Below are 11,572 nucleotides of genomic sequence, written 5' to 3'. Positions count from 1 at the left end.
GTATCTAGTGTTGTGAGTTCTGCTTCCATTGTTGACCTCGTTAAGATGGTCTGCTTGCAAGACTTCCAAGAAACAGCGCCACCTCCATGAGTGAATACATAACCGCTCGTGGCCTTTATCTCATCAGCATCTGAGATCCAGTTTGAGTCACTATACCCTTCAAGCACCTTTGGATGCCCAGTGTAGTGAATTCCATAATTCGCAGTGCCTTTCAAATAACGCAAAACTCTCTCTAGAGCTTTCCAATGCACATCTCCTAGTTTTGAAACAAACCAACTCAGTTTGCTAACAGCAAAAGAGATGTCAGGTCTTGTAGCACTTGCTAAGTACATAAGCGAGCCAATAATCTGATAATACTTCAATTGATCTCTAGCAATTCTTCGATTCTTTCGAAGTAGCACGCTAGCATCATATGGTGTTGGAGAGGGCTTGCAGTCACTATAGCCAAAGCGACTCAAGATCTTTTCCACATAGTGAGATTGAAGCAATGTAATCCCACCATCATCATTTCTCAACAACTTGATGTTCAGAATGACATCAGCCACTCCTAAATCCTTCATCTCAAAACAGCGAGATAGGAAATCCTTGACTTCCTTAATAACATTCAGATTTGTTCTGAAAATCAGTATGTCATCAACATACAAGCAAAGCATAACTCCCTCGCCCCCACCATGGCGATAGTACACACATTTGTCAGCTTCGTTCACAATAAAGCCTGCAGCTGTTAAAGTTCTTTCGAACTTCTCATGCCACTGTTTGGGTGCTTGCTTGAGTCCATACAAAGACTTCAGCAACTTGCACACTTTCCCTTCCTGACCATCTATTACAAACCCATCTGGTTGTTCCATATAAATTTCCTCATCCAACTCTCCATTTAGAAAAGCAGTCTTAACATCCATTTGATGAACGAGAAGACCATGTGAGGCAACTAGTGAAAGTAGAACTCGAATAGTGGTCAGTCGAGCCACATGTGAGTAAGTATCAAAGAAGTCTTCTCCTTCCTTTTGGGTATAACCCTTTGCCACGAGCCAAGCCTTGTACTTTTCAATAGTACCATTAGGCCTAAGCTTCTTCTTGAATACCCATTTGCATCCTATAGGTTTGCACCCATAAGGACGATCAGTTATCTCCCAAGTTTGATTCGCCAAGATGGAATCCATCTCGCTACGAACCGCTTCCTTCCAGTAGTCTGCATCTTCCGATGCATAGGCCTCTGAAATAGAACTGGGAGTGTCATCTATGAGATACACAAGAAAATCATCACCAAAGGACTTTGCAGTCCTCTGTCTCTTGCTCCTAATAGGAACTTCATTGTTCTCCTCCACAGGACTTTCAAAGTGTTCCATCGAAATGGAAGGTTCGGTAATTGTAACTGGTTCCTGATTCGATGAACTAGGCATCTCCTGATTAGATGAGGTAGCCATATCCTTCATGGGAAAGATATCTTCAAAGAAAGTCGCATCATTCGACTCCATGATCGTACCGACATGCATGTCAGGTACCTCAGATTTTACAACCAAGAATCTATAGCCAATGCTATGAAAAGCATATCCCAGGAAAACACAATCCACAGTCTTTAGTCCAAGTTTCCGCTTCTTTGGAATTGGAACATTGACTTTCGCCAAACAACCCCATGTTCGCAGATAAGAGAGTTTTAACCTTTTCTTCTCCCATTCCTCGAATGGAGTTATCTCTTTGTTCTTTGTGGGGACTCGATTTAGGACATGACACGCTGTCAATATCGCATCCCCCCACCATGCCTTGGAGAGACCCGATGTGTCTAACATGGCATTAATAAATCAGTTAGAGTATGGTTCTTTCTTTCGGCCACCCCATTTGACTGATGTGAGTAGGGAGGCGTCCTCTCATGGATTATACCATGTTCCGCACAAAAAGCATAAAATTCATTGGAAAAATACTCTCCACCACGGTCGGACCTAAGCCTCTTGATTTTTCGATCAAGTTGGTTTTCCACTTCAGCTTTATAGATCTTGAAAAAGTTCAAAGCCTCATCCTTAGATTTCAGAAGATACACACGGCAGTATCTAGTGGAGTCGTTGTCGGTGTCAAAACCGGCGGATCTCGGGTAGGGGGTCCCGAACTGTGTGTCTAGGCGGATGGTAACAGGAAACAAGGGACACGATGTTTTACCCAGGTTCGGGCCCTCTTGATGGAGGTAAAACCCTACGTCCTGCTTGATTGATATTGATGATGTGGGTATTACAAGAGTAGATCTACCACGAGATCAAGGAGGCTAAACCCTAGAATCTAGCCTATGGTATGATTGTTGTTCGTCCTACGGACTAAAGCCATCCGGTTTATATAGACACCGGAGAGGGCTAGGGTTACACAAAGTCGGTTACAATGGTAGGAGATCTACATATCCGTATCGCCAAGCTTGCCTTCCACGCCAAGGAAAGTCCCATCCGGACACGTGACGAAGTCTTCAATCTTGTATCTTCATAGTCTTGGAGTCCGGCCGATGATGATAGTTCGGCTATCCGGACACCCCCTAGTCCAGGACTCCCTCAGTAGCCCCTGAACCAGGCTTCAATGACGATGAGTCTGACGCGCATATTGTCTTCGGCATTGCAAGGTGGGTTCCTTCTCCGAATAATTTATAGAAGATTGTGAACACCAGGATAGTGTCCGGCTCTGCAAAATAAATTCCACATACCACCGTAGAGAGAATAATATTTACACAAGTTCAATCTGCTGACGTTTTTGGTGGTGTGACGTCACACCACTTCCAAGCCTTTACTCGAATCGTTTTTATTGTACCACCTCAGCATGTTTAGCGAAGCGGTTTCCTTGGCACGTCTTGCCGAAGCAGAGATCATGTTCCCCTTATTCCAGGATTCCCATCAATACGGATGTGGGTAACCCAACCGCGCCATTGATTGCGGCACTTGGGAGATAAGCGAGTTTTATCAGGTCGGTGGGGACGCATGTTTCCGTCCGCCCATATAAGGGGATAAAGATCCAACCCTTTTACCTGCACCTTCTTCCTCCTTGGCTTATCCATCTCCGCGAACTCAAGCTCCAGCGCCCAAGTCTGCACATCTCACCTCAACCTTCTCCAACTATGTCCGGAGCGGGAGGCAAGTGGATGGCCTCCTCCGTTACGGAGGGGCACATCCAGAAGCTGCGCAGCGCCGGATATCTGTCCAGCGACATCGTGCACCGGCTCCCCAATGAGGGAGAGCTCATCCCCGCCCCCAGGCCCCACGAGAGGGTAGTATTTCTTCCCCATTTCCTTCGCGGACTGGGCTTCCCACTCCATCCCTTTGTCCGGGGGCTCATGTTCTACTAGGGCCTGGATTTCCATGATCTGGCCTCGAATTTTATCCTCAATATCTCGGCGTTTATCATCGTGTGTGAGGCCTTCCTCTGCATCCAGCCCCACTTCGGCTTGTGGCTCAAGACCTTCAGTATCAAGCCGAAGGTGGTAAAGGGCAGCCAAGCGGAGTGCGGAGGCGCCATGGTGGGCAAGATGCCCAACGTTACTTGGCTTGAGGTCACTTTCGTGGAAACCATTAAGGGGTGGCAATCGGGGTGGTTCTACATCACCGAGCCGCGTGACCCTGAATGGGCAGCGGCCCCCGAATTCAGATCTGGCATCCCCATACGGCTCACCTCCTGGAAAGAGAGCGGCCGGACATGGGGTGATTCGTAGGAGCTGACCGGACTCCAAGCCTGCATCAAAAAGCTAGTGAAAAGGAAGCTCAAGCTCGTTAATGTAGTCCAGGTCATGCTCATCCGCCGGATTCTCCCGTGCCAACGACGGGGCTTCAGTATGTGGGAGTTCAATTTGGCGCAGCACCAGACTTTGAGCGGGCTCTTTGATACTACGTACGAAGATGTCTGGAGAGTGATGTTTAAAGCTGCCGAGGCCCCCGCATCCGCTACCAAAGATCGCGGATTCAGCTTGCAGAATCCGGCTAGTGAGGTAAGCGATTTTGCCCTTTTAAGGGACACTTGTTTTTCATAGATTGACTCTATGCAGGATCTAAACTCCCTCTCCTTTGACAGGACTTGCTAGAGAAGGCTGAACAGACTATCTGTCCGGCCCCATTGCCAAAGGACCCAGTGGACGCCCGCTTAACGGGGCTGCTGGCTCCGGTACCCCACGTGGTGCCGGAGATGAAGGCCAAGAAGAAGGCCACGAGCACTCGTAAGAGTTCCCGTTTTCAGGTGTCATCGGACGATGACTCCGAGGCAGACTCCTCCCACAAAGGCGAGGAGGAAAATAAGAAGGCCTCTCCCCCAACGGAGGGAGGGAAGAAAAGGAAGGCTTCCCCAACGGGGGAGGCCGAAGGGTCCAAGAAGGGAAAGACTCTTCCCCCGGACTGCTCTGCCAATGCCAGTGATGATGACGAGGATTGGCCTCCAAGGGCCAAGCCCCTAGCGAGATCGTAAGTATCCGGACTCTCGAATAACTTCATGGTTTTTCTTTTCGCCACATAGTGTCTTTCTAATGCCGCATACAACCCTGTAGTCCGCCCAAGGATGATTTTCCCGCTTCGTCGAGCGGGTCCTTGGGTGCGTCGGATATGGATTCCCTTCCGACCGCCTCCACCCCACGTGATGCGGACGATGCCGAGGTGGGATCCCGGGAAGGGACCCGCCAGGAGGAGGAGGAGGCCCCGGAGGTGCCGCAGGGCAACCTCCCGGACTTTGCGCCGGACTCCGCACCGGAACCTGAAGTGGCTCCGGAGTCCGGCGGGCGGCCCCTTCGTAAGAAGGGCAAGACCGCGATGCCCGCGGCCTCTATCCAACCGGAGGCGCCGGATAGCTTGTTGGAGGCGCTCAACGGCGCCTCCATCGAAGAGGAACACTGCACCTTCATGAGTGCAGTGATTCAGAAGGTTCAGCTCGCCAAGAGCGGGCTGACCGAAGCCTGCAGCAGCCTTCTGACAGGCTTTGAGGTAAGAATTTTGTTATATGTAGAATAGTACTGCATAGACAGTAGCCGATGATGCTCGGTTCGGTATTCGGAAAGAAAAGCCGGACTGAGGATCTAAAAAGATATACGCAGGAGTCATATATAAGAAATATGTCAATATGGGATTGCAGGCTGTGCTGCTGACCTTTGCCGCACTGACTGCGGAGGTCAATACTTTGAAGCAAAGCCTCGAGCGGTCTGAGAACGAGCTCGGCCGTGCCAAGAAGCATCTCGAGGACAAGGAAGGTGAATAACACCGTATTGAGATTGTACCTTACAGAAAAGGATTTGGTTGCAAGAAAATTGACAAGGATAACATGGGTATTGCAGGTGCCACGACCGAGGTGGCGACCCTGAAGGAGGTGGTAGCCGCGGCCGAACGTAATGCGGCCGCGGAGCGCACCGAGCGAGAGAAACAGGAGGCGCGGGTGGCGGAGGTACAGCAAGGGCTCCAGGATCTCGTGGAGAAACAGGAGACCCTGGAGTGTGACTCGAAGACTCGAGAGTCCGAGCTTGCATCGGCTCTTGAGAGTGCCAAAGCCGCTAAGGCCGAAGCCTACAAGGCCCTCCAAGAAATCGAGGCGTTGAAGAAAATAGCAGCGAGTAAGGCATTTTTCATGCAAAGTAAGCATGTGAGTGTGAATTACCTATCACTTACCCAAATTCGGAGCTCTCCAGGAGCGTTTGCAGATCTTCCTCGCAGCGTTGCCGATGCTGCCGCTTTCTACCGGGCTGAGGAGGGGAGCTCGACGGAGAAGGTCTTCTGGTCTCAGTATGCTGAGGCCGGACATCCGGTGCCCCTTAGCGACCAGCTGAAGAAGCTGGTTGAGCTCCACAAGGTGGCCGAACAGGCCATGAGGGGCCTCATAGTTCGGCTGTGGCCTAAGGAGGCCGTGCCTGGGAGCTACTTCGGCCTGGTGCGATGGCTGGTGGATGCGTGTCCATGGGTTGAAGTCATCAAGCACTCCGCCTGTATTGAAGGTGCCAGTCGGGCCCTTGCCCGTGCAAAGGCGCACTGGGGCAAGATGGATGCTGAGAAGCTTGTGACGGACGCGCCACCGCTGGGCAAGGAGTATCGTACGCCCGAGATGTATTATAAGACTGTTCTGAAGGGTGCCTGCACTATTGCGGGTGATTGCTCCAAAGATGTAATATTCGAGTAGACTCGCATTTGTTATCCTGTGCGCCAAAAACTTTGTTCATATGCGCAAAGCAACGCTTGTTAATTTAAAATATTACCTTCTGTGCGGTCGTTTATCAAATCTGAGAGATGGCAAGTCGTCGGCTTCGGCCCCCATGCCACGAGTGCTGGGGTGTTCGGGATAAATTTGAGCACTCTTGTTCCCATTTTTGGGTCCATCTAGGGAGGCGCTCAACACAACGAACAAGGCAACCGGACTTATAATGCTTGAACACTCTCACTTAGCCATAGAATTCTATAATTTTAAATTTCGGCGAAGCCCCTAGTGTTCGGAAGGCCGAATTTGGGGCGCTATCCACGCCTGGGCCGGACAAAGCCGGTTCCTCGCTCTAAGCGGCATAAGTCTTTAGGGACTCGAAAAAACCTCTCGAACAGCGACCGGCTCTCGCCTCATCATGACGGTCAGTTTTAGCTTTCTCCACTGAGGCGCTCGCCCAGCTCAACTGGGGCGCAATCGCAGTGGTTCTCCCAGTGCTACCTTAGCCGATACAACGGAACATAAGGTACCAAAACATGGGAGCCGGGCAAACCCAACTATTGACCCAAGACATGATTCGGAGCCGATGCATATAATGCTATAAGTTCGGGGTGCCGCACTTTTGAAAGTGTTCGGACTTGTCGCACCATGATGCGGGAAACATAAGCCCCTAGTGTATTTAGCCGTACCAAAGTGTACGGATGCAACATGTCATAAATGAATATATGTATAAGAAAGGAATGCAATTGTAAGCAAAAAGGGTGCATTGTTTATTCAAGAAATACTGCTGTGAATGCAGAACGATACAAATGGTGCGAGAAGCAAGGGATGGGACTATTAAACATGTCTCCCTCCAGGGGTAGGCTGCGGAATGGTGTATAAAACAGATTTAATGCTCATAATGGAGACCACCTGGATATTCGTCGTAGCCTCTCTCCTTCCCTGGCTGTTGCATCGTTAGTTCGACGGGTCTACTGCCGGACAGGGCCTCTGATGAGCGGGGTCCTGTGGTAAAAAGAAAAGAAAAGAAAAAAAGAACAACACACTTGAGAGCCCCTGGTGTGGTTAAGCCGCATCCTGGGCCTATCATGGTCATGCCCCTCCCCCTATGCCCATGGTATCTTCAGAGCGTAATGATGTACGCGAAGGACCCGTCTTCGAATTTTGTAGGGGCTGGGGTAGGGGCCGCATTGCTACGCCTGCTCCGAACATGCCAGGTGGTCTTGTTGTAGGTTACTCCGGGCGCGTTTAGCCGTGTCTGGTCGCTTAACAGCCGGACTCGAGAATTGCCTTAAGAGGCTGCACTGTACTTTTGCCGCGAGAGCCGATGTATGTTCCTCCGTTCGGAGAGAGCGTTCAGTATTTCCGTTGACCGTGATGACTCCTCGAGGGCCTGGCATCTTGAGCTTAAGGTATGCGTAGTGCGGTACCGCGTTGAACTTTGCAAACGCGATGCGTCCGAGCAGAGCATGATAGCCGCTGCAGAACGGAACTATGTCGAAGATTAACTCTTCGCTTCGGAAGTTATCCGGGGATCCGAATACCACTTCCAGTGTAACTGAGCCTGTACAATTGGCCTCTACACCTGGTATGACGCCTTTGAAGGTCTTCTTTGTAGGTTTAATCCTTGAGGGGTCTATGCCCATTTTGTGCACTGTATCCTGATAAAGCAGGTTCAGGCTGCTGACGCCGTCCATCAGGACTCTGGTGAGGTGAAATCCGTCAATGATTGGGTCTAAAACCAATGCGGCGAATCCGCCGTGGCGGATACTAGTGGGGTGGTCCCTTCAGTCAAAAGTGATTGGACAGGAGGACCATGGATAGAACTTCGGGGCAACTGGCTCCATTGCGTATACATCCCTGAGTGCGCGCTTCCGCTCCCTTTTGGGTATGTGGGTTGCGTATATCATGTTCACCGTCCGCACTTGTGGGGGGAAACACTTCTGTCCTCTATTGTTCGGCGGTCGGGTCTCTTCCTCGTCATCACTATGCAGCCCCTTGTCGTTGTTTTCGGCAATTAACTTGCCTGCCTGCTTGAATGCCCAACAGTCCCTGTTGGTGTGGTTAGCTGGCTTTTCAGGGGTGCCGTGTATCTGGCACAAGCGGTCGAGTATTCGGTACAAATTGGATGGACCTGGAGTAGTTCTTTTGAATGGCTTTTTTCGTTGACCGGGTTTAGAGCCTCTGAATCCGGCATTGACTGTCGTATCCTCACTATTGTCGCCATTAGTGCGGCATTTGTTTTTGTTGCGACGCGGCCTGCCATTGCGGTCCTTGATATCCGGACTGCCAGAATTTTTACTGAGGTTGTTGCTGCGTGCTAGCCAGCTGTCCTTACCCGCGCAGAAGCGGGTCATGAGTGATGTGAGGGCTGCCATGGATTTCGGCTTTTCCTGTCCCAGGTGCCGGGCAAGCCACTCGTCGCGGATGTTATGTTTGAAGGCCACGAGGGCCTCCGCATCTGGACAATCGATGATTTGATTTTTCTTTGTTAAGAACCGTGTCCAGAATTATCTGGCCGATTCGTCTGGCTGCTGAATTATGTGGCTTAGGTCGTCAGCGTCTGGTGGTCGCACGTACGTGCCTTGGAAGTTATCGAGGAATGCGGCTTCCAGGTCTTCCCAACTCCCAATTGACTCTGCTGGCAAGCTGTTAAGCCAATGCCGGGCTGGTCCTTTAAGCTTGAGTGGGAGATATTTGATGGTGTGGAGATCATCACCGCGGGCCATGTGGATATGAAGGAGATAGTCCTCGATCCAAACCGCGGGGTCTGTTGTGCCATCATAAGATTCAATGTTCACGGGTTTAAACCCTTCGGGGATTTGATGATCCATTACTTCATCTGTGAAGCATAGTGGGTGTGCGGCGCCTCTGTACTGGGCGATATCACGACGGAGTTCGAAAGAACTTTGTATAGTTTGTTCGGCCCGGCCGGACTTACTGCGTCCGGCGCGACGGTTGTCGTCGTGTATCATGGGGCGCCCACGCGATCCATAGATCAATCTTGATTGTCTTGCCTTATCCTCCAATATATCTCGCAAGTCCGGAGCATTCCCCTGTGGCCTTGTGCTTTTCGAGTGATGCCGGGGTACGGTTCTGGTGGAGGGCCTAGAGGCCTCTCTGTCGCGGCCACGGGGTGGTCGGTCAGCCGTATTGTCTGCGGGTGATGCAGGTTCATATGCCTCCTCCTCTAATCGGGGGAGCAGCTTGCGTTTAGGGTAGCTTTTGGAGGGGTGGTCGAGCTCATGCTCTTCGGCCGCAAGGACTTCAGTCCATCTGTCGGCTAGCAGATCTTGATCAGCTCTAAGCTGCTGCTGCTTTTTCTTGAGGCTGTTTGCCGTGGCCATGAGCCTGCGCTTAAAACGCTCTTGTTCGACAGGATCCTCAGGCACGACGAATTCGTCGTCGTCGAGGCTTGCCTCGTCTCCGGAGGGATGCATGTAATCCTCTACTTCTTTGTCTGCTGCTTTCTCATGAGGGCTGGCGTCTCCCTCCTCCTGCGCCGAATCTTGCTGGAGGGGGTTGTCTTCGGCACTGTCTGGGGTGTTATTATCTCCGGTGCCGGAATCTCCATTCTTGCTGTGGCGGGATTTAGAGCGGCACCGCTGACACCGGCGCTTGGGCTGTTTCTTGGAGGGGTCATCCTCCGCTGTTCCTTCGCCATTCCCATCCTTTGGGATATCCACCATGTATATGTCATATGATGAGGTGGCTTTCCAGTGCCCAGTAGGCGCTGGTTCTTGGTCGTCTCCGGCATCCTCGTCCATACCGTCGATGTCTTCGGAGTCGTAGTCTAGCATGTCGGTTAGATCGTCGACAGTGGCTACTAAGTGGGTGGTGGGTGGGCTTTGAATTTCTTCGTCGTCCGCGTCCCAACTGTCCTGACCGCAGTCCGGCCAGGGCTCTCCTGATAACGAGAGATATGTTAGCGAACTTAAGATGTCGCCAAAAGGTGAGTGTTGAAAGATGTCCGCAGCGGTGAACTCCATGACCGGTGCCCACTCGAATTCGATTGGAGGGGGCGCGGGAGGTTCGGAGTCCGGCAAGGAGTCCGGTACCTCGGACTCACAAGCTTCATGAGGGACAAGGTCAGTGTTCGGCTCTATCGCCGTAGAGGTTGCAGCCCCCGAGGCGGTGTCTAGCCACCCGTCCTCGATCTGCGCAGCCGGCTCCGAATTGAAGGTCGAAGCGGACTCGTGTGTGGCCTCCAGGTTACTGTCCGGCTGCAGAGCTAAGTCATGCCCATCGTGACAGTGCGGCACGCTCGGCTGTGGCTCGAATCCGTCGAAGATCAAGTCCCCGCATATGTCAGCCGTGAAGTTCAAACTTCCAAATCTCACCTGACGGCCAGGGGCGTAGCTTTCGATCTGCTCCAGATGGCCAAGCGAATTGGCCCGCAGTGCAAAGCCGCCGAATACGAAGATCTGTTCGGGGAGGAAGGTCTCACCCTAGACTGCATCGTTGTTGATGATCAGAGAAGCCATCGAGCCTATCGGCGACGACACAGAGGAACTCTCAATGAAAGCACCAATGTCGGTGTCAAAACCGGCGGATCTCGGGTAGGGGGTCCCGAACTGTGCGTCTAGGCGGATGGTAACAGGAGATAAGGGACACGATGTTTTACCCAGGTTCGGGCCCTCTTGATGGAGGTAAAACCCTACGTCCTGCTTGATTGATATTGATGATGTGGGTATTACAAGAGTAGATCTACCACGAGATCAAGGAGGCTAAACCCTAGAATCTAGCCTATGGTATGATTGTTGTTCGTCCTACGGACTAAAGCCATCCGGTTTATATAGACACCGGAGAGGGCTAGGGTTACATAGAGTCGGTTACAATGGTAGGAGATCTACATATCCGTATCGCCAAGCTTGCCTTCCACGCCAAGGAAAGCCCCATCCGGACACGGGACGAAGTCTTCAATCTTGTATCTTCATAGTCTTGGAATCTAGCCAATGATGATAGTTCGGCTTTCCGGACACCCCCTAGTCCAGGACTCCCTCAGTCGTCAATTAACGTCATGAAATATTTCTTTCCACCTTTTGTCAAAACGCCATTCATTTCACATAGATCTGAATGTATAAGTTCTAGTGGTGCAAGATTTCTCGTCTCCGCAGTCACGTGAGACTTACGAGGTTGCTTAGCTTGCACACACATTTGACACTTAGATCCCTTGGCAGTGGTGAAACTAGGGATTAAGTTCAACTTCGCTAGTCGCGACATGCAACCAAAGTTAACATGACAAAGACGTGAATGCCACACATTTGATTCACTATTGTTGCAAATATGATTAACAACTTTATTACAAACATCTAATAAGGATAAACGAAACAGGCCTCCTGACTCATAGCCTTTACCAACAAAGGTTCCATACTTGGATATTACAAATTTATTCGACTCAAAGACAAGCTTATAGCCATCTCTACACAGAAGAGATCCGCTAACAAGA

Source organism: Triticum aestivum, chromosome 1B, assembly GCF_018294505.1.
Source record: "Triticum aestivum cultivar Chinese Spring chromosome 1B, IWGSC CS RefSeq v2.1, whole genome shotgun sequence".
NCBI lineage: Eukaryota > Viridiplantae > Streptophyta > Magnoliopsida > Poales > Poaceae > Triticum > Triticum aestivum.
Note: the sequence above shows the minus strand (reverse complement) of the source record.